The sequence below is a fragment of the Saccopteryx leptura genome, chromosome 1 (assembly GCF_036850995.1).
Source record: "Saccopteryx leptura isolate mSacLep1 chromosome 1, mSacLep1_pri_phased_curated, whole genome shotgun sequence".
Classification (NCBI taxonomy): Eukaryota; Metazoa; Chordata; class Mammalia; order Chiroptera; family Emballonuridae; genus Saccopteryx; species Saccopteryx leptura.
This window is the reverse complement of record NC_089503.1, coordinates 16,566,671-16,593,633: the sequence shown is the minus strand read 5'-3', so window position 1 is coordinate 16,593,633 and position 26,963 is coordinate 16,566,671. Positions and strand designations below refer to the sequence as shown.

Here is a 26,963-nt window from a genome sequence, read left to right as displayed (position 1 = left end):
AACTGTGGCCCCGTGAAGTTGGAAGAACAGCTCAAGCAAGGTCACGTAGTAAATGGCGGTGCTGGGGGAAAACTCAGGTCTAACGCCAGGGGCATCACACCACAGAGCTGTGTTGCTTTTTGCTGAATACAACCAACACTGTGGGGTGTGTGTGTGTGTATGTGCCTTACTGACTTACTGAATCGATCCTGGAAACCTTTCTCCTTCTCCTGCCCTCTTCTCTTTCTGAAGAACACCCTTGAACACCGTTTCTGTGCCTCTCCCAGGCAGGGTCTCTGTGGGTTTAAATGTGGCTGATTTACGCAGCTGTACAAGTTCTCCTAGTTCTGCCTTTTCTCTCACCCTTCTTAGTTTTGTAGCTTCATTGAGGCTGTTTGGAGGCTGAAGGGTTCCCAGTGTCAAGTTTGACATGAACGGTTAAGTGTTTTCCCTGGTCAGCCCTTTTCCCTTTCTTGGTATCGCCGATACATCCTGTCCCGGACGGAGCCTTTCCAAGCTCGAAGTTTCAGATTTGTTTTCTTTGGAGAAAAACTGCAGGTAGGTATTGCTCCTTACGGAAGTTTCCAGAGAGCACAGGCTTTGCTAAACAGCACAGCACCAGAAACTCTATCACGAAACCCCCAAGATGCTGTGCGGGCATGTGTGTACATGTGTGTGTGCACGCCCGGGGAGATGTAAACATTTATGGCAAATAAAAGACATTCTTACCCCAGAGCCAAAATTTGGAATAGTCTATATATACACAACTTTGACAGTAATTCCATGTGTTTTATTCATCTTGATTTTTCCCCAGCCTCCACAACATAATTAATTAAAATTTATTTTTCAATGCTGGTTGGTGGCTCAGTGCATAGTGTGTCAACCCGGCATGTGGACGTCCCGGGTTCGAGTTCTGGTCAGGGCACACAGCAGAAGCAACCCTCTGCTCCTCCCTCTTCTCTCTTTCTTCCCCTCCTGCAGCCAATGGCTTGATTGGTTCGAGTGTGGCCCCGGGTGGTGAGGATAGTTGCATTGGAGGGCATCAGCCTTAGGTGCTAAAAAGAGCTTGGTACTTGAGCATTGGCCCCAGATTGAGTTGCTGGGTAGATCCAGGTCTGGGTGTATGCAGGAGTCTGCCTCACTATCTCCCCTCCTCTCATCTAAAAAAATATTAAAAAATGAAAAAAAAATTTTCAAGGACAATTGATATGCCATTTTACAACATAGTGATTAGCCACGGATCTGTTTCCTATACCGCTACCATCAACAGGGGAGATGTTTCCAAAGTGCAGATCTGATCCTGTTATCCTGCTGCTAGAAACCCTTCTTTGGCCCTTTGGAGGCCTCTGGGTGATTGGATGTTGGCTGTTCACCTTTCCCACATCTGTCCTTCACCCCTGTTTGCTCCAGCCGTGGCGAGCTCCATGTGCCCGCATGTGTCTGGGTTTCTCTTTCCTCCCTGGGGGGCTGTGCACTCACTCTTCCCTCCACCAGGCTGGTTCCTGTTGGCCGCTGCGGGAAATCAGTGCCCAGTCACAGCCCTCACAGAGCCTTCCTGCTGTTGGAGCATTCAGCTCACTGTGTTGTTTCCTTTCTCTGTTTCTCTCTCACCTGGACCATTCCCATCTTTCTGTCTTCGTCTGTGTGCCTCCCAGCTCAGTGCCTGGCACACAGGAGGAGCTGGCCGCTGAATGAAGGATTAGTCAGACGTGTTTATTTCCTGTGAAAACGCAGGGAGGCGGGACTCCGACCATCGAGCATTCCCAGGTTTGCTGAATGATGATGATACATGCTACCATTGATCACGTGCCTCCTGTGTGCACTCCGTGTGCTTTCTGTGGGTTGTTGTTCTCGGAGGACTCCCGTGTGCACACACTGTTGCATGTATTACTAACTCCGTCTCTAAAAGCAAGACAGACACTAGGGCTCTGTTTTGGTTTCTTGGGTAAGAAGTCTGCTCTAGAATAAACCAGGGCTTCTGAGCACTTTGAGGTATTTTCTGGATTAAAAAAAAAAGAAGTTTATTTACTTATTTTGAGAGAGGCAGGGAGAGAGAGAGAGAGAGAGAGGGAGGGAGGGAGGGAGGGAGGGAAAGAGGAAAAGAGGAAAAGAGAGAGGGAGAGAGACAGGAACATCGCCCTAACCGGGGATCAAACCCGCACCCTCTGTGCTTCCAGACAAATCTCCAACCAACCAGGCTATCCAGCCAGGTCAGATACTTTCTGGATTATAAAGTTTAAAGGCATCACCACTGAGACTCGGAAATATTGTGATAATATTTCGAACAGAATTTTAGGTAGTTGGGTCCAGATTGGTTGCCAGTTGCCAAACTCCTGAGTGATGAGAGAGAGAGAGAGAGAGAGAGAGAGAGAGAGAGAGAGAAAGAGAGAGAGAGAAGGGTTTTCCCTTCTCGAGCAGTTTTCAGTTCTGTGAAGGCCAAGTTGGACTTGTTTATTGAATCAATAAAGATACTATCTCTTTGAATAGTTCAGAATCTCCTCTCCCTGTTAGACTGAGGTCACCTTTTGTGAGGGACCAGGGCTGCTGGATGGCTTGTGCGGAGAGGGGGGGTTATGTAAAAGGGGTCTCTTCTGTGTCTTCTTGGTCATATGAATTTTATTGGCCCAGTAGGACATGACTGAGGTTCTGAATAGTCAAAGAAAACATCTCTCTTATGTTTTGCTCATGAATAGAACACTCTGTGTCCTGAATTTTGCTCCGCTGGGGCCGGCACGTGGTGTATTTTCCTGATGTTTGAACCAATAAGCTTTCTCATTTTGGGGCAATCCAGGTAAAGCTCTGCTGGTGCTTCTGTGTGGCAAGGAAAGTGTATCTTTTATCTCTTTGTCTCTTTTCCTTCTGTCCCTGAGTTTGAAAAGTATATTTTGAGTTACATGATTGTTCCTAGCATATTTACTAGAAATTAATGTTCTGCCAATGATCAGAAGTTTCTTCCTATCTGCCTTTCTCCAAAATCAAAACAGGGCCGAGGCCTGGGGCCAGGGGGAGCTTAGAAGCAGAGGGAAGAAATTCAGAACATTGGAGACATTTATAAGAATGAATCAATCAATGGCCCTGGGCTCTGACTCTCTGTGTTTGTTGGGTGTGTGCGTGTGTCTGTGTGTGTGTTCGTGTGTGTGTGTTGAGGGGCGGGTGTGGGGAAGGGTAGAAGGACAGAGAGGAACATTGATTGATTGATTGACTAGGTGGTGGCGCAGAGGAGGAGACGCAGATTGATTGCACAGAGTGGAACAGGGCTTCCTGAAACATGGGATCCAAAGACACATCCTAGAGAACCATGTTCGAATGAGGCTGAAGGGCTCATAAAGGATTCTCCTTTTATTTGTGACTCTGTTAATATGAAGTCTTAAAACACTGTAGAATGCAGCTGGGTAGATTGCCTTAGGAAAAAGAATAAACCCTTACAGAGCAAGCATTGACCTGTGAGGTCTTCTGGAACCTGGTCCGAGTGCAGACAAGGGTCTTCATAGTCTCTGATCAGCTCCCTTTTAGTTGGAGACCTTCTCTTCTAGCCTGGTACTCATCAACAGGGGCACATTTAGTTTGAGGTCCTTTTCTCTTTGGGAAGAACAGGATCGTTCTCCTCCAATCAGACAGACCTAGGCAGGGCCCCCGAGGGACCAGCGCCTCTTGTCTAGAAGACGGTGGGAGCCAAGGGTTGGCGAGTGAGTTCAGGAAAAGCAGCGTTTCTTGTCTTGAGCGTCAGTGCAGGGTTCAATTGACTAGAACAAGTGCCACCTGTATGATACTGGGGGCGGTCACAGCGGAATAGGGAAGGAAATGGTTGAATAATTCTTCTTTTTCCCCTTTCTTGAGCCACCCTCCCCTCCCCCCCTGCCCCAAGAGGCAAGGTCCAGTGAAATGGGCCTGAGGACCTGTGGGGGTGGGAGAGGTGAAGGGACTCGGCTGCAGTCGTCTGAAGCTGGTGTCCCTGAGTCTGCTCTGTCGGCATCATGCTTAGTCCTCGTAACCATCCTGTGGATTGGGGAAGTGGATGCCTGGGCAGGGGGCCCAGGGCCCAGTATCTCACAGCTAGTAAGTGCTTTCAGTCTGTGCTGGTGGACAGGTGGGAGAAACCTTTGCCCTATTCTGAAGGGCCATAGTGCAGCCCTACTTTCCCTGAAGCTTGATCCTTCACTGTTGATATGATGTTCTGGGAAGTTCCAGACCCAGGAAGTCAGTTTGCTCAGAGGGCTTCCCCGCCCCCGGCTCATTTCCTCCTACAGGGGGACAGGTCATGTGGAAGAGGCGGGTCAACTGTGCTGGGATGGGGGAGGTGTCGGCCTTGGCCTGCACCTCTTCTCTGGGATGGAGAGGTCCACACTTGTGCTTTTCACTTGTGTTTATTTTAAGGCATGCACACTTCTTGCTTGAGTGAACTGGTTCCTTGCCCAGCTGGACTTAGGGTTGACTTCCTCAGTGGGTCCCACCTGGGGGGTGGGAGATGTGACTTCTAGCCATGGTCACTGTATGGTTGGGCAGATCACAGCTGTTCTGAGGTCAGTCCTGAGGGCTGGTGGGGGCCTTACAGGAATTGGACCACTCAGGACCCAGGCTGGAGCGTGGATGGTGGCAGATGATTTTCAGCGTGACTCTAAGGCAGGGGTCCCCAAACTTTTTACACAGGGGGCAAGTTCACTGTCCCTCAGACCGTTGGAGGGCCGGACTATAAAAAAAACCTATGATCAAATCCCTATGCACACTGCACATATCTTATTTTAAAGTAAAAAAACAAAACGGAAACAAATACAATATTTAAAATAAAGAACAAGTAAATTTAAATCAACAAACTGACCAGTATTTCAATGGGAACTATGCTCCTCTCACTGACCACCAATGAAAGAGGTGCCCCTTCCGGAAGTGCGGCGGGGGCCGGATAAATGGCCTCAAGGGGCCGCATGCAGCCCGCAGGCCGTAGTTTGGGGACCCCTGCTCTAAGGGATCCTCAAAATTGGCTGGCTTGCTACTGATGTTGGACAAAGGAATCACTCATTTGCATAATGCTTTCCTCTGCATCAGCTGGATTTTGATTTTCAGAAGCTACTGCTCAGGTAAATAGATAGGTCAGGCAGTTCTCAAACCTCACTTTATACACGAGAAAATGGAGACTTGTTTAAGAGCATCAGTTATGTGGAACTCAGCTACTCTCTCCCGAGTCTGGTATTCCTTCCACTGCCCTGTCAAAATCAGGGTGTGGACACAGCCCAAGTCAAGCCTTTAGTGACCAAAGCTACGGGGGAGGGAAGGGAAGGGCTGTCTGGACTTGGCAGTGCCTGAAGACAGAGTGGAAGTCTTGGTGGTTGGGGTTGGTCTCGTTCATGGCTGTGACCCTTGCCACTGTGGCCCTGGCACCCTGGTCAGCAAACTGGGGCTCGCGAGCCACATGCGGCTCTTTGGTCCCTTGAGTGTGGCTCTTCCACAGAATACCACGTGTGGGCGCTACCTCGATAAGGAATGTACCCACCTATATAGTTTAAGTTTAAAAAATTTGGCTCTCAAAAGAAATTTCAGTCATTGTACGGTTGATATTTGGCTCTGTTGACTAAGGAGTTTGCCGACCACTGAGCAGGTTTTCAGAAAGTAGTTGCTGATCAACGCCTTCCAGAATTTTCCTCTTCCCCTTGTGGCCCCCTCTCCTCTCCTCCCTGGGTAACCGAGAGTAGGGTGGTGTCTGAGCAGCCCGTCCTGATACACACACAGCTCTCCCCTCACAAATGACAGGATTTGGGATTGTCCTTTGGGGGAAAGAGAAGACTTCCAGGTTCCACACTGTCACTGGAGGTCTGGGTTTTGTAGGTTGCTTCTGATGCAGACAGCCCACTTTGATCTGGAAGCATGTCCTGGTGACCTCTGTGTTCTGACAGCTGGGGCGAGCGGGTCCCAGCGAGGCTTGGGAGCTGCCCGGGCCTCTTGGTGAGCGGGGCTGGGCCCTGACATGCACCTGCACTGCCTCGCTTTCTCTGCCCTGTTCACTCCCGCCCCCTGTCCCAGTGGGGAACCGTGGACATCTTTTGAGATCTAAGTCTCTCGGGTTCCTGTCACATGGAGCTAAGCAGGAGAACTTCTCTTTAGTGCTGACCGATGGTGGGAGTGTCTGTCCCAAGTCAGTGTTCTTCAGCTGCCAGTCTGTGGACCGGTCTGCCAGAAATTTCGTGCTGGTCTGTGAAAGAGTCAACCACCCTGACATTGTATGAAGATTGTAAGACCCAGTGATCTTAGTCGACTGCGCCTATGCTCAGGGTGATTTTTGCCTTAGCAGTCTCCCTCAATAATTCCTGTTTTCACCGGTCCCCAAGTGTAAAAAGGTTGAAAAACCACTGGTGCAAGTCAAGCCTGGGACTGTTTGCCTAAGTCTCGGGCAGCCCTCAGGTAGGGTCTTAGCGGCTTTTCTTTGCGGTCGGTGTTCGGTTTTCTCCTCTGCCCTCTCTCTGCCCTGTCTCTCCCCACCTTGTGTTTATAGCTGCTCCTGGCTGCCTGGGAGGGCCGGATGGAGTAGCTGAGTGTGGAGCCAGCTTCCCAGACCCTCCCCGGGCCGGGTCGGTGCCATGGTTGCGGTCTGCATTCTGCAGGCCACACCCCGCCAACTCCCAGGGGCGAAGGGCTTGCCACCTGGCACCAGTCGTTTCTACATGCGTGCCTGCGAGGAGAGCAGAAAAGGAGAACGCGCCTGATTTTGTGCATGTCGTGTGTGACCGGTTCAAAGCCTACTTCCCTTTGTGATCTCGTCTGAACCGAACGAGGGGTGGGTTGTTACCCACCAAGCTCGTATGTGGAGGGGCCTTCACTTTCCCATACATTGGCTCCTTGAATTTTCATCATCACGCTGGGGGATGTTCCTGTCGTACAGAGAAGACTAGATCCCTTTGCTCAGGATTCCTGTCACTCCTCTCTTCATGCAACGTGTAGTTATTGAGCACCTGCTGTGTGCTCGGCTCGCCCTGAGCTCAGCCTCGCTGGGTAAGCCGACCAGGTCCCTGTTTTCATAAAGCTGAGAGTTAGGGACGGGGAACCCCTTAGTAAGGGTGTCTGTGTTGGTGTCGTGGTAGGATTTAGGGATTGAGGGAGGGAGGAGTTAGGGTTTAGCCCATTTTACTCAAATGCTTCTTGACACTGTACCTTGTTACCACCCTTCTCCCTGTGTGTGCTCCCTCCCCCACACATGGATTATTAGCACAGTTCATGTATGTGTATACCTAGGCCCAGAGAGGCTGGTCAACTTGTCCAAAGTTGCACAGTAAATGAGCTGGAATTAGAATGGCTTCTGGGTTGAGTTCTATCATCCTATGCTGCCTCCCTGTGCACAATGTATTTTCATAAAAATAAAAAGGGAAGCAATTTGCAGAAGAATAATTCGTCATCCCGTTAGCGTTTTGCTGAGCTCTCTAACCCATTTAAAAAAGTTAAAGTTGCTGAGATGTAAAGGTGAAGCCCTGTGTCCCATCTTGTCGACCGGCCTCAGGAGCGTGGGGTGTCTGAGATGTGGGGAGGCCACATCTCAGTATCATGTTTCAGTTAGGATTGGGGTAAAAGGTTCTCAAAGCAAAGCCCTCACATTTGCTGCCAGTGTTAACCCATACTGACTTTTAAACCCTGCTCACACTCGTGGAAAGCAGAAGTATGGAAATTCCGAGCCCAGCACCCAGGGGCCTCTTGCCACACGTGAGCTTGAGTGTGGCATGGGATCAGGGAGAATGACGTGGCCTCGGGCAGATGCCTTGGGGGTTCTCTTTAAAAACAGAAGTTCAGCTTCACATGCAGGCCTTTCGGGCTTTTGTGGGGCCCTGAACTTCCCTGGCTGGTGATGACTAACTTTATTTGGTTCTGGTTGTTCGTGGCGTTCCTGGGGGATGCCTTACAGGGAGTGGGCATCTTGGGTGACCTGTTGGAGGCCCCTTCATACCGCATTCTCAGTTGTGGTTGTCACCTCATTAATAGGACAGATTGAAGGGGGTTGTGGTTTAGTCTTAAGGAGAAGTCTGGCAGCGGGGTCCCCCTCCTCCCTGCCTTTGCTTGGTAAGTCATTGCCTTTACCGTGGACATCTTGGGAGCATAGGTGACCCTAAGAAACTCTGCCCAGTTGTTAGTCTCTCTCCTCAGCATATCCTGAGCTGCCCCAGATATCAGCCTCCCAAGCGGCTCTGCCTGCTTCTGCGAAGACTCATCTCTGGCCTGCCTTTTTTTTTAAATGTATTCATCTTATAGAGGAGAGAGAGAGAGAAAGAGAGAGAGAGAGAGAGAGAGAGAGAGAGGAGAGAGAAGGGGGGAGGAGCAGGAAGCACCAACTCCCATATGTATCTTGACCAGGCAAGCCCAGGGTTTTGAACCAGCGACCTCTTCATTCCAGGTCGATGCTTTATCCTCTGCGCCACCACAGGTCACTCTGGCCTGTCTTGCTCAGGCCGGTTTCTAGCAGTGACAGCTGTTATGGTCCAGAAGAGGTCTCATCCTGTTGATTAGTCCCTTGTGCATTTTGTGTTTCAAAGTACAGTTGCACTCTGAATCCTTTACGTACATAACCTCACATTGTTTCCACCAACATCTTGGGAGGCAGGCATTTTTATAAATTTTTCATTGAATTGAGAGAGAAAGAGAGAGAGAGGAAGGGAAAGAGAGAGAAAGAGGGAGGAAGAGAGTGAGACAGAGAAGCATCAATTGGTTGTTGCATTCATCTGTATACTCCTTGATTGCTTTTCACATGTGCCCCGACCGGGGATTGAACCTGCGACCTCGGTGCACTGCGACGACGGTGCTCTATCCACTGAGCCAGCCATCCAGGGCTGGAGGCAGGTATCTGTGTGTTCCCATTTCACAGCTGAAGACACAGACGCTTGGACAGAGTCACTTACCGTCCAGGCTCATGCCCCTGGCGATGGGGGCTGGGCCTCCCCAGGGGAGCACGTCCCACTTGGGGATCAACCATCACTTCCAGTCCTGACGCAGGACTTTTATTTTAAGGTTCCTCAGCGTTCCCCTCGTAAGCACCCCAGTGATGGTCGGGCCTCTCTTCCTTGGCACAATTGACGTTGGAGGACAGGCCCTCCTGTGCACTGAGCACGTGGCGGCACCCTGGTCCCTCCTCACTAGATGCAGTGGCACATGTCCCCCTGCTTTGCCCAGTTGTGACCACCAGAAACGTCTCCAGACATTGTCTCATGTCCCCTGGGGGGACAAAATAGCACCCAACTGAGAACCAGTGAGTTCCGGTGGCCGTTTCAGACCCCAAGCCAGGATGCAGTGTATGGGGACGGAGAACGGCAGACCATTTAATACCAGGACTGTCTCGCCCTGGCTGGATAGCTCGGATGGTTAGAGCGTTGCCCTGAAGCAAAGAGGTTGCGGGTTTGATCCCAGGTCAAGGCACATACAGGAACAGATGGATGTTCCTGTCTCTCTCTCTCTCCCTTCCTCTCTCTCACTAAAACCAATAAATGAAAAAAAAAAAAATCAGGACTGTCTCAGAGAACCTGAACTATAGCTTTAACCACAGGACAGCCCCCTGCGCGGGCTGATGGACAGCGGGCTCTACGTGGGGATAGCCTTTCCTGTGAAACTTAACTTGACACCGTGTGCCTCGTGGAGGCCCCGTCGCCCAGCGCTCGTGTTTGGTCTTCATGAGCTGGAGACTTGTGGGGGAAGATTTAGTCTCAGGTTTCTTATTAAATCCTCACCCACAAAGAAAAGCACTTGATGTTGGAAACAACCAGGTGGAAAGGAGAAGGCCTCCTGGGAGCCTGCTGCCACGTGGAGAATATACCGGGAATAACCGGGAACGGAACCGTCCTGTTCCTTCCGGGAGGCCCCGGGTGAACCCGCTCTGCAGGTTTCCGAACCTCGCTGGTCACGTGGTTGGAGAAACCTGAGTTTTATGGTGTGTGTATACAAGCCCCAGGACGTGTGTTCTCTCTCTCTCTCTCTCTCTCTCTCTCTCTCTCTCTCTCTCTCACACACACACACACACACACACACACAGCTCTTCCAGCCGCATGTTCTGTTAACTGTGACTTCTTTTCCTTCCTGTGTGACTCTTGCTCACACTCAGGTCTCTGTGCTCAGGTGCCTGCAGTGTGCTGGGCGGTTTTTGGAGCCTCTGAGCATTTATTTGGAGAGTTAATTAAACAGTAAGTAGCATGTAGTTTGCCAAGATACCTTGCAGTGAGAAAAATCTAATTTATAATAAACCTCAAATAGAACAGTAATATTGGGGAACTTTTTTTTTCCCCTCAGATGATACAATGAGATTTATAAATTAATTTTTTTTTTGGATTTTGTGAAACAGAGCTCCCTCTTTTTTAAAAATTGAATTTATTGGGGGTGATGTTAGTTAATAAAAGTATAGAGGTTTCAGGTGTACAATTTTATAACACATCATCTGTAGATTGTACTGTGTTCACCACCCCGAGTCAAGTCTCCTTCCAGCGCCATTTACCCGCCTTTTACCCTCTTGTACCTCCCAGAGCTCCCTCTTGCTACGTCATTATAGGTTCAGTTTACAACGGCTCTTTTTCGCGTGTCCAGGCCAAGGTACGGTGTGCTCTTTCTGTTGGGCAACCTCTGGGGGGACGTCCCAGTGCCCTTGTGTTTGGTACAGCTCATGAGCACCGCTGGCTTTCAGGAAGTGGTTTACTTATCAGTCTTGGTAACTCTTGCAGAGGAGTTTTTGCAAAAGTGCCTGGTGAACGTTTCTGTCTTCTCGCAGTAGTCATAGAGCTCCTTCAGGGGTGACAGCTAACTAACTGATGATATCTTTTTACTCCATAGTATCTATTGTTTTATTCCCAGGGCTTAACTCCCCTTTCCAATTATAAATGTAATAATAATAGCTACCGTTCAGAATCCCTGCTGTTATTTGTAGTGTTATTAACTGGGGAAGGGAGTTAAATACCTGGCACAGGGCTACAGAGCAGGTGAGTGCAGACCTGGGGTTCCAACCGCACTCACCCACCAGGCTTTCCCACTTCTGATGGTCATTGCAGATGGAGAACTGGGGAGAGGAAGAGAAGTATAAAGGAGTAATCTGTTAACCAGAGATCACCATTGATAACACTGGGGACCAAAATTTTTGTTGCATCCACAAAAACACTTGTTCTTACCTAATTCGAGTGTGCTGATCTCACATCTGACATTAGTTTTTCTCTGTAAGCTACAGTTTTTTTTTTGCAATTTAAGATTTTAGGTTTTCATCTTATTGTAAAATTTTCAACATTTAGTTTAACATAATGAAGTAGAATGTCTTCTTGGGCATCATCTTTGTGAAAACATAATTTATATAATGCAATAAATACACTAATACACTAAAACATGATTGCATCCAAATTTGTCTACAATTTTGAAATAGAACATATTAAAACACTTATTTTAATCATAAAATTTGCGCAACACTTATTTAAATTCTATTCAGGCAAAAATTTGCATTTGTAACTCTTGCGTTTGTATACTTGTTGAGGACAGTCTCGCTTGATGCTCCAGCAGTAGTCTGCTCATCACTAACAGCTCCAAGATTTTCGGGAAACTTATCAAGGTGAATTAAAGAAGTGAATCTTAACGCTGATGTTACATTCAATGTCCCGAAAGCCAACAGCATCCTTTGAACCAGAAGTTCATAGTTTTCTGCTTTTTTGTTGCCAAGGAAGTTCTTTGTAACTGCCACAAAAGACTGCCATGCTGCTTTCTCCTCCTTATTCATTTTCCTGGCAAATTCTTCATTACGTATGAGGGTTCGAATTTGAGGTCCATCGAATATACCTGCTTTTATCTTCTTGAAGGACAAGGCAGGAAAAGCAGAAATAATATGTTGAAAGCATTCACTTTCTCTATTCAAAGCCAGAACAGACTTCTTCATTAAGCCAAGTTTGATGTGAAGTGGGAGAAAAATGATCCTGTCCCTATTAACTACAGGTTCATTCACAATATTTTGCATCCCTCCTTCCAGAGCTTCACGTTTCGGCCACTCCTTCTGTGTCCAGTGTTTCTCCCGAGCTCGGCTGTCCCACAAACACAGAAAGCAAGGATACTTCGTGAAACCTCTCTGTTGTCCTAGCAGGAAATTTACCATTTTAAGATCCACACAAATGATCCAGTTATGCTCCTCATACTTCAGAAAATCAAGGACAATTTTTATGTCATTTTTACTAAGTCATTAAATTCAGGTTGGCTAAACTGCTGAGGGGTAATGACTGCTTGGCATCAGAAGAAGACCCTTCAGATTCTACAACCATTTCCTCATGCATCTTATCAAAATACACTTGAACACCATGTTCACTTTCTTCATCCTTAGAAGAAATAAAACCATTGAAAACTGGAACTGGGAGTGTCTCAGAGTGTGGGGTAGGTCGTATTGCTGAAGGAATATTAGGATATGCGATCACATGCTGTTTTTTCTTGCCGATGCCCTTTGTATGGATCAGACAGAAATAACAGTCACGGCTGTGGTCCTTAGGGTCACACCAAACCATGGGAATACCAAAAGGCATTCCTTTGTGTTTTCTTTTTGTCCAGTCATGAAGCATTTCCTCACAATTATGACACACAATATGAGGAGCCCAATTCTTGTCTTGATCGCCAAGGGGAACTTGAAAATAGGCAATATATGCACGTGTCACACATGATGAAATATTGCGCCTCTGACGTTGAAGTGTGTAACAGCCACATATATAACAGAAGGTATCAGGACTATTCTTACATTTACGCCTACTCGAAGAAGCCATGATTCAATCTTAAAATAAGAGGGTGTTTTTATCAGATAATAATTTTTTACATTTAAAAACAACTACAATTATGTAAAAGTGATGTTTGTAAAACATGAATTGCCTTGTGGTTATATTCAATCCAAGAGTTACTGCCCTTTAACTCCAATTTAAAAACCAATGCATGCCACTAACTCTAACAAAAAGAAATTAAAATTGCATAAAAACTAGAGCATGCACCAAAAAAACGGATTTCAGATTTGGAATCAGCGATGCAGAAATATATAGAAACAGTTCTAAAACCTCATGTAACAAAATGAAAAAAAAATTTGTTCCCCAGTGTAACAATTTACTCTGTTTTCTTGTGAGTTTATCCCCCAGAATAGTATGTTACAAGACTGATCATTTTGTACTCACACCTTTTTGTATCTTGTCTGCCTCAGTGTCTTATTGACAGCACCTTCTCAGATTGCTAATTGTTCTTTTAAAGCACCATTTGTTAGCTGCATAATGTTTCAGTGTTTCCTGCAACATATTAACTATTCTACTGTCAAGCGTTTAGTTGTTTCTGATATTTCCCTATCATAAAGGGCTGTCGCTGTTCTGGTGCTAAGAATGTTTGTGTGTGAGCGTGGGTGTTTATGCACGTGTGTCTGCGTGTGTGTGTGTATGCATGCGTGTGTACGCACGCTGACTAACATCATCAAGGCTGTGTGATGAGCCATTGGGATCCAGGCCTGAGCTGGAAGATGCTTACATTTGACTTCCAGGCTAAGCTGCTTATGATTTCCCTCCTTCCCTTCCTTCTCTCCCTCCCTCCCTCCTCCTTCCTTTTCTTCCTTGTCTTCCTTTTCCGCCTCCTCTTCTGCCTCCTCCTCCTCCTCTCCTCCTCCTCCTCCCCCTCCTCCTCCTCCTCCTTCTTCTTCTTCTTCTCTCTCTCTCTCTCTCTCGTTTCTTTATTCCCTTCCTCTCCCTCTTTTCCTCCTTCCTTCCTTTGGTTTAGATGAAGTCACTTAATCATATTTCCCCCTCTTCCACAGCCTGAGGAAACTGATGTTTCTGATGATTGCGTTTATCTGTAAATGTGTAATGAGTCTGTTCCTGGCTTTCAGATGATTTTCTGGGTCCCTGAGGTGGGACTCAACTGGGTGACCAGCATCACGATGCCGGCAACAACTAGGAGCTAGGAGCACTGCTTGTCAGCCGCCACTGACCCAGCTGCTTTGCATAACTAGTCTCCTCACATCAGCCCCGTGTGGGAGATGCACAGTCATTTCTTTCTTACAAAGGAGGAGACCGAGGCATGTGCTAAAGGGTGGGGTTGGAGTCAGGGCCAGGCTCATACCCTGGGCTCCTCTGCCAGTTTGTGCCTCTTCTGCTGCACGGACCTGGGTGTAAAGCCAGTAGCCACGGCCACCATCACAGCCGCCTGGCCCATGCAGGTTCGCATTTGATTTGGACAGACGGTAATGAAACAGCGGAGCTAGTAACTGGTGGGCCATTATTACCTTTAATCCTAGCTCGCACCCAGCAAGCGAGTAAATACACACAGTGGGAAAACACTTCCCTTTCCATTCAGGGCTCCCAAAGCCACTGACTCATCTGAGTATTCCTAGAATCAAAGGCCCCACCAACCTTATCCTCTATTCCCCATCTCCTCCTCTCTGAATAAACTCTGCACAAACTGGCTTTTCCTTCAGCACTCCGCCATCTTGGCTGCCTCTCCTCTGCAGTGCTGATGGCAGGATCTGAGTGAGAGTGCCCCGGTCTGCTTCATTTTATAGCGTAGAAATTAAAGCCTTTCAGCCAATATACAAATAAGGAAGTCTGTCATACAGAGCCACTTATCTGAGGTATAAATGGGATTCCTCATAAGAGTGCACCACCCCATATCATGCAACAGTCAAGGGTGTGGGGAAAAGCTCAGTTTTGAGAAGATCTTAGTATTAGAAGGATGTTGAAAAGGTCTTAGTATTAAAAGGGTGGGAAAGGCTTAGTCTTAAAACTAAGCCTTAGGCTATAAGGACCTTGCCAGCTTACAGCCTGTCTCCCACACCCAGTGCAAACTATAAGGGAGCAAACATAAACATCATATCTGCAAACTTATTTGACCTATACCGGGCGTCACCCTTATCCTATGTGGTTCATGACTAGGGGTGATTCTGCCCATCATGGGACATTTGGCACTATCAGAAGACATTTTTGATGCCGTGACTGGGGATCAGAAGATTCAAAGGGTGCTATTGGCATTTGATGCTGGTAAGAACCTCACAGTGCACTGGACAGCTCCCTGCAGCAGTGGATTCTCCCACCCCGGTGTTCGGTGTTCGGAGTGAGGAAAACAGCCGCTGGGGAGGCAGCCGGGAGGGAGTGGGGGGAAGGTGGGCGTGGGGGAGAGAAAGACCTCCTAGTTGTTTATCTTGCACAAATTTCATAAACTTTTTCCCCCTCTGGTCTTTAGACTAGCTGAGGGATCAGTGCCTAGGAAAAGTGTGTTATACTAGGACTCCTCGCCCTAATGAATCTCTCTTCCCCTGTATTCTGATCGCATATTATGCCTTTGGGGCTATATTTCCCACATTTTTTTCTTGCATTCAAGTTTTGTATTTAGATGTCCTATAAAGCCAAGCCTTACCCAGCTCTGCGCGCTCAGCAGCTAGGAGGACGCATTATACAGAGTGGGGGCCCTCACTTCACATACTGAGTGGAGTGGACTTGCTATAGTTCTAGGACATCCCTCCACGGGTGGAAGGTGGTAGGAGAGCTGACTGACGTGGGTGAGGGGAGGAGAGAAGGGGACACCTGCTTACAGTCTGTTCCTCAGACCCACAGCTCTTCCTGGAATGTGATGGTAGGTGGGCAGAAAAGGATAGATGAGCAGGCCCTCAATCCAAGGACAGTAACTGTCTTCCTCCTGCCTTTGGCGCAGGCGCTGCTGTCTCTGATCCCCCGGCTCCTGGTGAATGGCAATAGCTCCAGTTTGGCAGTCATGGTATATGTCGCTGGCTGAATATAACCTTTGGCCAATTACCTTTTGGTGTCTTCCTCTATAAAGGGGTGGAATTGTTTTAGTGAGCTCTAAGGTACCCTCTAGCCCAAACAGGTTGTGATTCTCAAAACCCCGGAGGAAGGGATCTCTGCAGGTGGTCCTGCCGGGAAAGAAAGGGCAATAGTCCCCATCCATGGTCTGAACATGGCGCTGTCTTCCAGGCTTGTGGTTTAATGAAAGCCATTGAAAAATACAGATTATCCCCAATGCCCAGCACGGTACCTGGCCTAGCACAAGTGCTCAGAATATGTTAATGTAATACTATCAAGACTATAGCTGGTCTTTATCCCTGGTTCCTGGGACAGAGTTTCAAAATTCCTTGGAATTTCCTGAGCGTAGTAATGTCTTTTATTGATAAACCGATTGAGGCTCAGCTTCCACATCTAGAAATCGGAAAAGCGACGCTCCCCTGGCATTTCCAGCATGGACTCAGGAGTCAGGTGTCATGGGTGTGAGCCTCAGTTTCCACTCTGGCTTTGAGCAAGTTGCCTTAACCTTGCCAAGCCTCAGTTTTCTCATCAGTTAAATGGGCAGATAATAGTCACAACGAAATGTGATAATGACAGTGACCTGTGTAACACACCAGTTGCGATGTCGCAAGCACTTGGGGCGAATGTTAGTGCCTTGAGGACAGTGACCTCGGTGATGGCTGGCGCTCAGCCAAGTACTTTCTGAGGGCAGGGTTCCGTCCTGTGCAGTCTCTCTGGGGTCTAGGATTGCCGGCAGGTTTGCCCCTGGGCGTGGCTGAGTTTAGGAAGACGGGCTTGGTTGAGTTTAGAAGGAGGGGAGATAGCATGTCGAAACCGACTCTTGGCTCACTGCTGCTGCTTGGTCTATGACGTAGTCGAGTCATGAGTCAGCGGCGCATGTGCGCTGGGGGCGCAGACGGAGGGTTTTCAGATTCCTGAAATGTGGGAATGTGGTTCCCTTGGGGCGGGCATTTGGCTCTCTCTCATCAATCATGGTCTTTTCCCTGCAGGACTTGAGAAGGCGCTGACATCCTTTGGAGCCCATGGGTAGCCTCACGGCCTCCTGGTCTCAGCCTGGAATGGAGGTGCTTCCCTTCTGGCCTTGGGTCAGTGCCGTAGCTGTGGTGGCAAGGTTGCCCGGCCACCTGTACCCTGCTTGACACAGGCTTGTGCCCCCTGGTGGTGGAGCGCCTCTGGGTCCAGGCGATGCTGGAGATCTCGTGTCTGCATTTCTTTATGAGACTTCTGGCAGGGGGTTAGGGGTGCCACTTAATCAGGGGGAACCCAGATATGAAGGGAGGGACAGATGGACTCGGGGCACAGAGAAGAGCCTGGGGGAATACTGGGCATGCTTGCCTGGAAGGGCTGGCTTCATGTTACTGTCATCAACGAAACGGACTTTATGTCCCTCCCCAACCCCCAACAAGGAAGTGGCGCAACAAGGCACCAGAAACCTTAGGACGCAGCTCGGGCTTGGCAGGGTTGTCAGAACAAGGGGTGGCCGAGCAGCTCTGCCGTCTCACACTGCTTTCCTTTTATACAGTGCCGGGGCCACCAGCCTGCAGGGGCCTGGCAGCCACAGAAACCAGGGAGGTGGCACTGGGGTTGAGTTGGAGGGGTCGGGCCTCCCAGAAGGTGGCCACTACTCAGCCCCAGCCCTTATGGGCACGTGAGAATGTGGCTCAGTGTTCCCCAAGAGAAGCAGGAAATGATCTCTTTATGAGAAATAATACTTTTTTTTTTTTTTTTTTTTTAAAGAGAGAGTCAGAGAGTGGGATAGACAGGGACAGACAGACAGGAAGGGAGAAATGAGAAGCATCAATCATTAGTTTTTCGTTGCGCATTGTGACACCTTAGTTGTTCATTGATTGCTTTCTCATATGTGCCTTGACCGCGGGCCTTCAGCAGACCGAGTAGCCCCTTGCTCGAGCCAGCGACCTTGGGTCCAAGCCGGTGAGCTTTGCTCAAACCAGATGAGCCCGCGCTCAAGCTGGCGACCTCGAGGTCTCGAACCTGGGTCCTCTGCATCCCAGTCCTACGCTCTGTCCACTGTGCCACCGCCTGGTCAGGAGAGAAATAATTCTTTTTAAGAAGCCCCTAGCATGGCGCCTGGCATGTGGTAGGCATTCAACAGATAACCCGCCTCTCCCTTTTGAGCGGTCAGGACTTGCCTTGAACGCGCTCTGGGTGCTTCTGGTGGCAGTGGACCGCAGTTTTGCCTGGCTGCTGTCCTGTGAGCATGGAGCTTTTGCTACAACAGTGAGTTATTCTTGGAGTGTGACAGGCCCCAAATGTCCGGGCAGATCCCTGGGGTTAACCCATAACTTCTTGCTTTTCTCTCTTGGCCTCCCCCATCTTCCTCTCACCAGAGCGCCAGTCACATCCCCTCTAGAATGTTTCTGAGGAATTCTGGCCTTGGGAAGCTCGAGGGCATGTGAAGAACAGGGCCACCCTCTACCCGAAATCCTCAGTTGGGCCCTTCGGCTCTGTACTTCCAGGAGGTTGGCTTCCAAGGCATTTGAACAGCTGCCCCTTTACCAGTCCTTGTGCAAGCCTGGGGGCACGAGGGTCCCCTATCACTGACAGGCATCAGGGGTCCAGTGAGGAAGGTGGGTCCTCGAAATCAGGTCCAAAAGCCACTGTGGCCAGCTTTTCTCTGGTCCGTGACGCTGACCTCCGGATCCAATGGGATGCGGCTCGCTCGCTCGCTCAGCTCAGCTCAGCTAGTCCTGGGAATAGTCAGCGGTGTCGAAGACGCATTGCGTTTCAGTCCAAGGCACTCTGATCCCCTCCCAGGCGTTGGGAGAATGTTTTGCCAGCTCGGTTACTTGCTGGCACGCACGGGCCAATATTACAAGGTGTGCTTGGAGAAGCTGGAGCTGGATGTTGACTTTTGCTCCCCAGGATGTGTTCTGGGGGAGGAAGTGGGATTTTCGGTTGTGGTGGGTATAGGATGTGGCCTGGGGTGACTAGCATCACACGCTGTGAATGAAGTTAATGAGAATTGTGGGGCTTTTTTCCTTTTGTACTTTTGGGCAGAGGAGGTGCTCTGAAAGGAGCTTTGTGAATCAGGGAGATAGCCTTGCTTCTGCATGTATGTCAGACATTTGTATAGAAGTTAGAAGCACACCTGTTGCTTTATTTTATGGGGGAATTATCTTTCTGGCAAATACCTTGTGAGACCTGAGTTCAGTTTCTGACTTTGACACTTAGTGGTTGTGTGAGCTCTCGCCAGAATGCTGAACCTTGCTCTGGGTTTCGGATTCCTGAGTGTGAAATGGGGAAGCAGTCTCAGATTGTGGTAAGGTTTCTGTAAGTTATTGCTTGTAAAGCACTTAGTGTACAAGTCTTGGAAGAGGGAGTATTTAGTAATGGTAGTTACTCTGATTATTAGAGGTGTGACTTGGCACAGTAATAATAGTAATGATAGTGAGGAGAGCAGTTCTTGAGAGCTTACCATGTGTCATTGATTCTTCCCAGTAATCAGTCAACTCATTTAATCTTCGTAATAACCCAACAAGGTAGGTGCTGTCATAATCTCTGGGATTTTTTTTTTTTTTTTTTAACAGAGACAGAGAGAGAGAGGGATAGATAAGGACAGACAGAAATGGAGAGAGATGAGAAGCATCAATCATCAGTTTTTTGTTGCAACACCTTAGTTGTTCATTTATTGCTCTCTCATATGTGCCTTGACCGCGGGCCTTCAGCAGACCAAGTAATCCCTTGCTCGAGCCAGCGACCTTGGGTCCAAGCTGGTGAGCTTTGCTTAAACCAGATGAGCCCATGCTCAAGCTGGCGACCTCTGGGTCTTGAACCTGGGTCCTTGGCATCCCAGTCTGATGCTCTATCCACTGTACCACCGCCTGGTCAGGCATAATCTCTGTTTTATAGATTATCAGACTCAGGCACAGAGAGGTTAAGTAACTTGCCCAAGATTACCCAGCTCAAACATACAGAAAGTGTATGGACTTTAGATAATCAGAACACTTGGGTGGCATGCCTATTACAAAGTGTTGAACTTTCTGAGTGGCCCTCTTACTCTCGTTCTCTTTTTCCTGAGTTGCCTTCTCAACTGTAAAATGGTGCCCACGACAAGCCCTCCCTCCCTCTCCCTACCCTTCATTGCCTCGTGTGCAGCTTAATTGTGGGTGCTTAGTATTAGGTGCTCAGGAATTAATTGCCTGCTCATTATCTGACTGTGAGGGGATTATCATGAGGTTCCAGTGAGCTGAAAAACTTTCGACAAAGGTTAGTTGTCATTCTAAGTGTCCTGCGGTGCTGGTACTTACTGTTGGGGTTTAAACAGCAAGCCTGTTTTTCAGATTTCTGAACCACTTAAAAGAGAGGCACAGAGTCAAGAAGGTAAAGATCAAAATATCACCTTTATTACTGGTAAAGGCTTGGTTGAAGGATGTGGCTTAGGTGTGGGACAGCGCGGGCTTCCTGATAGGAACCTGATATTAGACAGATGTACCCACCCAGTCACATGCCACCTCGAGCACCGGAGGCCTCCTCACAGGGGATGCTGGGGTGGTGGGGGCGGCAGGCACAGCCCCCATACAGCTTCTGGGTGGAGGAGCCGACCACCAGGGTGAGATACATGACTGTACTGGGCAGAGCTGGGTGGAGGGGCAGATTGAAGACAGGAGTTTCAAAGGGGAAAAAAAATTTTTTTTGAAACCAGAATTTAGGAAGAAGCATACTGGCCACAATTACTATTTACAGAAATATTCATTCCCCTTTCCCCTAAAAACAAACCCCAAAGCAAACCCCAGCACTGCTCTCGGGTCTCCCCAGGGTCCCCGGCATGGCACAGGGCTGCTTTGTCTTGCACCTGTTCACGCCCACTTGACTCGGCTCTGTCCCTCCCCCAGACCCAGTGCCTGTCCACCAGCCAGTCTGTGGGCCCCACGCTCAAAGCAGATCTAGAATCCAGCCCCTTCTCTCATCTCCCTGGAGACCGGACGGGTCCAAGTCAAGCCACCATGGTTTCTCGTCCTAGAAGGTTGTGGGGCTGCCACACTGGGGTCCCCATTGCTACCTTTTCCTCTTTTCAGCCTGTTCTCAGTGAGGCAGCCTTTTCAAAATCTGGTCAGATCATGGCCCTCCTCTGCTCCAAACCTTGCGGTGATTCCCTGTTTCACCCGGAGGATAGAGGCCAGGTCCTCACGGAGGCTTGTAGGTCGGTGCCCACCAGCTGACCTCATCTCTCCTCTTTCCGCCGTTAGCTCCGCCCCTGTGCAGCCTCATACAGCTGCTCTAGGGCTTTGCATCGCGGTTTTTTTCTGCTCAGTAGACCCTTTCCCCGTGGACCGCACAGACTCCTCCCACACTTGCCCCAGCTTCCAAGAAGGCCTACCCTGACAGCCCCTTGGACAGCAGCACCCCAGCACCCCAGCATTTCTGCTCTGCCTGTTATCCGGAGGACTTACAGCCCCAGTGTCCTGCATCGCTGCGCCCTCAGTGAGGATGTAGGCTCATCTGTCCTGCTGACGGATGCATCCCTAGCTTCTAGGACAGAATGTGGCCCTGTAGCAGAGTGGAAACTGGGCCGTGTTTACGTGGGGAGAGCAGGAGCAAGACAGGCACCTTGCCTCCACCCTGGTGCTCACCCCCGTGCTCCCCGCCTGTCCCAGGTCTCTGGGTGATTGGTATAAGGACACTACAGCATTCTCACTATGGGCCCAGCGCTGTGGAACCACCAACACAGGCAGCCACTGTTCTCACCTCCATTTTATAGGTGATGAACCCGAGGCAAAGGATAAGTAACTGACCCCAGGTGACACAGGCCCCAGAGCCTGGATCTCCTCGCCTGCCGTCTGCAAAACACAAACCCGAACCACCAGGAAGCGACCAACGCCGTTTTCCCCAGAGGTGGTCAAGGAGCTCTGTGCCTGGTTGTTGAGGTGCATTATGGTCAGGGTTCCTGGGAAGTCTCGGTTGGGGGGATGTTTCATAAAATGAAGATGCCCCTCGTAAATAGAATGCTGCCCCCAAATTAGCTTTTTTTTTTTGTTGTTCAAAAGTGGAGATATGCTGATTTTACTTTTCCCTCTGGGTCTGGGAAGTAGATTTCTGTCGTTAGTAAGATTTTAAATGACTGGGCCCTAGGGTTGCTGAGAATGCAAGAGGTGGATTAATGAAACAACATTTGAATGTAATTTTATTTTTTAAAAAACATGTTTGAGAAGTCCTTTCTGATTTCTAACCAGGAAGCCAGGTTCGGGAAAACTCTCTTCCATTAAGGTGTGTTCGGTGTACTATAAACAAAGATTGAACTCCTGTGACCCCAGTACCTTAGAAAAGCTAGTTTTTAAAAAAGGATCCACAAACCCTGTTGCCACACAAACAACAAAATAAACCAGTACGTTCCATGAACTCTCGTTAGCTTTCGCCACCCACAGACTTAGACGCGGTCCCGAGGGGGACGTTGGAAGCCAGGGAGCTCTTAGGGGCCCCCATGCGTTTCAGTAAGTCTGGAGGAGTCTCTTAAGCTTTTCACTCTGTTAGATCCGCACCGCAATAGATTTGTTAGAAAAAGTATACTGCTCTGAAAAATTAGGGAATATTTCAAAATGAATATGAAGTGATTAAAAAAAAGCATTTGATTTTTTTTTATTAAATAAGAACATCAGAAAAGCAAAGGACAAGTCAAAGAAAGTTGCTCAGTTATGCAAATGAGATGCAAAACCAACTTATTTCATTGGTGGGAATGCACTACACAAAAGGCTCAAAGTACTGGAGTATGCACATGCCCTGATCCCCTAATTTTTGTGAGCAGTGTATTACTGTGGACAAACACCGGCTCTGTGTCCCTGGAGCACGGGGAGCCCCCAGTCACATACGAGGGAGGAAGACTTCGACCCTGCCATTGTCCCCCATCCCCACTTTTCCAGAGCAGTGTGAGTCAGAAGAGCTTTGCGTGCTGGGTAACACGTGGCTTCTTAGGGAGCCTCGGACAGACCATACTGGGTGGGGGGGGGGGAGAGGCTGCTGGCTGTGGGACCTGCCCCCACGGGCCTCTTTTGTGCGGTGTGCTGGGGGCTGCCTGGGGCGCATTCTGGCTCCACCCCCGTGGTGGATCGCTGGTTTCCTTCTTCATTCCCGGCCTCCCCATCTCCTTCCTGCTTCTCGCAGCTTCACGCAGGCACAGGGGCGGCCACGTGCCTCTGTCTTGGCAAATGGTTGCATGTTGTTGTCACTGGGTGGGGCTCCTGGGAAAGCTCTGTCCCCGGGGACTGGCTCTGGTTTGCCTTCCTGGCTGTGCCCTTCTGTCCGGAGTGGATGCTCTGCCTGAAAGTGCAGCTGTAATACCAATGAAAATAATAACAACGGTAAATACTAAGACGGTACACCTGTGTGTCAAGCACTTTTCTGAGCCCCTTTTACTCACTCATGTGAGATGGGTAATAGAACGCTGTCCATGGGAGGAAGGTGAGGAAGGCGAGGCTGAGGAAGGACAGAGGACCCTCCCAGGACCTCACACTGAGTAAGTGGCAGAGCTGGGACCCTGGAACCAGAATTTGCATTCATCACCTTGTCATTATGCCACCTCTCATGGAGTGAAGGTGCCAGTCCTGCCCCGGAGGCTGTGAGCAGGAAGGAGCCCGGGCGGCCTCTCTCTGGGGTGCTTGTTTGAGAAAAATGAAACCCTTCCTTGATACCAAGGGCCAAATGCTTTACAAAACTGATGGAGACCTCTCCGTGCTGCGTGGCTGTGGACAGGTTCCTTATGCTTTCTTCGTCTCCGTCGGCTCACCTGAATTGTAAGATGAGGATTGTAAGGGTGCCGACTCCTTTAGAATAGTACCTGGCATGCTTATGTTGTCATCACTGACATTAGCAGTGAGTACAGCAACTATCGATCTCTTACTGTACACCAGTGGTAGTCATCCTGGTCCCTACCGCCCACTAGTGGGCATTCCAGCTTTCATGGTGGGTGGTAGCGGAGCAACCAAAGTACAAATAAAAAGATAGATTTAACTATAGTAAGTTCTTTTATAAAGATTTATTCTGCCAAACTTAGCGAAAATCTGACATAAAGTACTTGGTAAGTAATTATTATTATATGCTTTAACTTGCTGTAACTCTGCTTTATAAATTTTATAAAGTAAAGTTACTTCCCTACTTTATAAATCACCATTACTGTGGAACCGGTGGGCGGTTAGAAAAATTTACTGTTAACAGAGATACAGAAGTGGGCGGTAGGTATAAACAGGTTGACTCCCCCTGCTGTGTACCGTGCTCGGTGATATGGGGATGGAAACAGCGGTGAGGCATGGACGAGGTGCTGGAGGGGCAATGGAGGGGGGATTCATCTGGTTTGCACCGGTTTGGCAGAACCGATACCTAATTTTTGGTTGAGTTTGGTGAACCAGTTGCTAAAATGGCACTTGTCATCAGGGTTCTCTCTAAGGTGGGCTCCTTGGCAACCTCCCAACGTGGAAATTACAAATTGACATTCCTTACTCTTTCTTTAACCTTTCTCTCTGCAACAGTGTATTCTAAGCGCCTGTAGGAGTGTTCATTCTGTCCATAGGTAAAGAAACTTTGAGGAACTATGCTTGGGATATTTATCTATTCATTTTGTAAAACTCATTATACCTTTGATGAAATGCTACATTTTAGCCCTGGCCGGTTGGCTCAGCGGTAGAGCGTCGGCCTAGCGTGCCGAGGACCCGGGTTCGATTCCCGGCCAGGGCACACAGGAGAAGCGCCCATTTGCTTCTCCACCCCTCCGCCGCGCTTTCCTCTCTGTCTCTCTCTTCCCCTCCCGCAGCCAAGGCTCCATTGGAGCAAAGATGGCCCGGGCGCTGGGGATGGCTCCTTGGCCTCTGCCCCAGGCGCTAGAGTGGCTCTGGTCGCAATATGGCGACGCCCAGGATGGGCAGAGCATCGCCCCCTGGTGGGCAGAGCGTCGCCCCTGGTGGGCGTGCCGGGTGGATCCCGGTCGGGCGCATGCGGGAGTCTGTCTGACTGTCTCTCCCTGTTTCCAGCTTCAGAAAAATGAAAAAAAAAAAAAAAAAAAAAAAAAAAAAGAAATGCTACATTTTAATTCCCTCACATTTGTTACTTCAGTAAACAAACATATAACGTTAAGAGAAAAAGTGCCAAACAACCAGGGGGTGGGTGGGTGACAAGCCATTATTGGAAATATCTTAAATAACAGTTTTATTGTTTTTGTCAGATATTTAATATTTTTTCATTAATATTTTAAAACTTTTTTATAACATAATCTAGTTTTGTGTACCTCTTTTATTCTTATTTATTAAATGCATGAAATAATAAACTACCTTTCGGTATGTCATTTTTTTATACTTAAAACGGTCATAGGGCGGAGAGCCTGTTGTTAAATTAGTTGAATCCCACCACTGTGGAGGGGCCCTGAGGACCAGAGATAAGTATGAACCAGACCACGCACTCTGTGCTTGGACAGCTGGGCTCCCGAAGCACCTTCTCAGGTGTTTTCTCCTTTAACCACCGCCTCCCCGCCAGCTCTGCCTACAGCACACCCCTAGGTAGAGCTATTCCTTACCAGCCTGGGGGTGCGGTTTGTTCCTGGGCAGGCTGTCCACGTCCGCACCTGGAGGGATGCGGGGGGCACGGGTGGGCAGGTGTTCCAGGCCTCCGGTAGGAGTGGACTCACAGTCATGAATGAGGGCGTGGGAGGAATGTCTTAGATGTCATTTCTGTTGTGAACAACCAACAGCAAAAGAGAACTGATACCTTTATTTAAAAATCCAACTTTGGAGAAGTTGACCCCACAATGCGAAAATGACTGGCACATAGTAGGTGCTCAAGACATGTTTGTAGACCAAGTAATGAAAGGAACTTGGCCTCCCTTGCTGTTTCCCATTCAGAATGCTGGTTTCTGCGCCCACGGCAGTGTCTGGGACAGGCTGCCAGAGGGCGGCCGCTTGTGGCCGCCTCGCCAGTCTTTCCCGACAGAGGGAAGTGCACATTTTTCAGCTGCTTTTGCTCTGACCGATACACTTGGCTGCCTAACAAAAAGCCAGGGAAGGACTAAGATTTTTAGCAACGTTCAAAATGCTTGCCATTCCTCTCGCTTTGCGAAATCATGAGCTAGTTATTTCAAGTTCATATAAAGGTCAGAACTTGATCTGCAGGAAGGAGGTTCCCCTTGGTTTATGCTAGGGGAACTTTCCCCCCCTTCTGTTTATTTTACCCAAAGGCTTCTGTTTTTTTGCCCAAGTTAAAATCTGGCATTTGTTGTGCAAAGTTCTTAGCTTATATATGTGTGTGTGTGTGCGTGCACACACGCGTGTTTTAAAGGAGCTCATGTTTTGGCTTTAGTTTTGATTTTCAGTGATTTTTTTTTTTTTTTTTTTTTGCTGCCCTAGAGTTGATTTTCTGCTCATTACAGGCCAGCTCCTAAGTGGGTGTGTGGTGAATTCACTTTCAGTTTCAGAGGTGACTTACAAGCCACCTGCCTGGCCTTCTCGGCTCCTCCCAGTTTGTGTTTCCTTCTGTTTTTAGTTGCTATGTGCGACAGTGTCTCTTCTCCTCACCCCTTTACCCCCCCCCTTTTTTTTGTATTTTTTGTATTTTTCTGAAGCTGGAAACGGGGAGAGACAGTCAGACAAATTCCCGCATGCGCCCGACCGAGATCCACCCGGCACGCCCACCAGGGGCGACGATCTGCCCACCAGGGGGCGATGCTCTGCCCCTCCGGGGCGTCGCTCTGCCGCGACCAGAGCCACTCTAGCACCTGGGGCAGAGGCCAAGGAGCCATCCCCAGCGCCTGGGCCATCTTTGCTCCAATGGAGCCTCGCTGCGGGAGGGGAAGAAAGAGAGAGGAAGGAGAGGGGGAGGGGTGGAGAAGCAGATGGGCGCTTCTCCTGTGTGCCCTGGCTGGGAATCGAACCCGGGACTCCTGCACACCAGGCCGACGCTCTACCGCTGAGCCAACCGGCCAGGGCCCCCTTTTGTTTTTAATGGCTGCGACACAAGGGAGTCCTGTTTCTCCTTCATGTGTAATGTTTTGGCTGGGCGGGGGCAGGTGGTGAAGGCCCTTGAGCCCTGACGTTGCTGCAGCCCATCCTCTGGGAACTGAAGGTCTCTTTTCCTGGGGGCTGGGTAATGTAGACAGTGGGAAAAGTTGGAGCTTTCGGGGAGGATGATGAAGGCTGGACGGTGAGGCGGTGACTGGGCAGCAGCCCAGTGGGAGGAGTGGCTGCAAGGGCGGTTCCACAGGGCTCACCGTGGCCATCTGGGCAGTGCTGGTCAGGTGAGGCTGCCTGA

General features: G+C 49.1%; 1 protein-coding gene and 1 non-coding gene across 2 annotated transcripts in view; both read left to right on the top strand.

The window, feature by feature from the left end:
- PTPRJ (protein tyrosine phosphatase receptor type J) overlaps positions 1-26,963 on the top strand; it is a 169,368-nt gene that overhangs the window by 51,249 nt on the left and 91,156 nt on the right. The gene's annotated exons all lie outside the window — the stretch shown is intronic.
- TRNAA-AGC (transfer RNA alanine (anticodon AGC)) lies at positions 24,329-24,404 on the top strand. The gene has a single exon. It is a non-coding gene; the product is annotated as a tRNA-Ala (tRNA).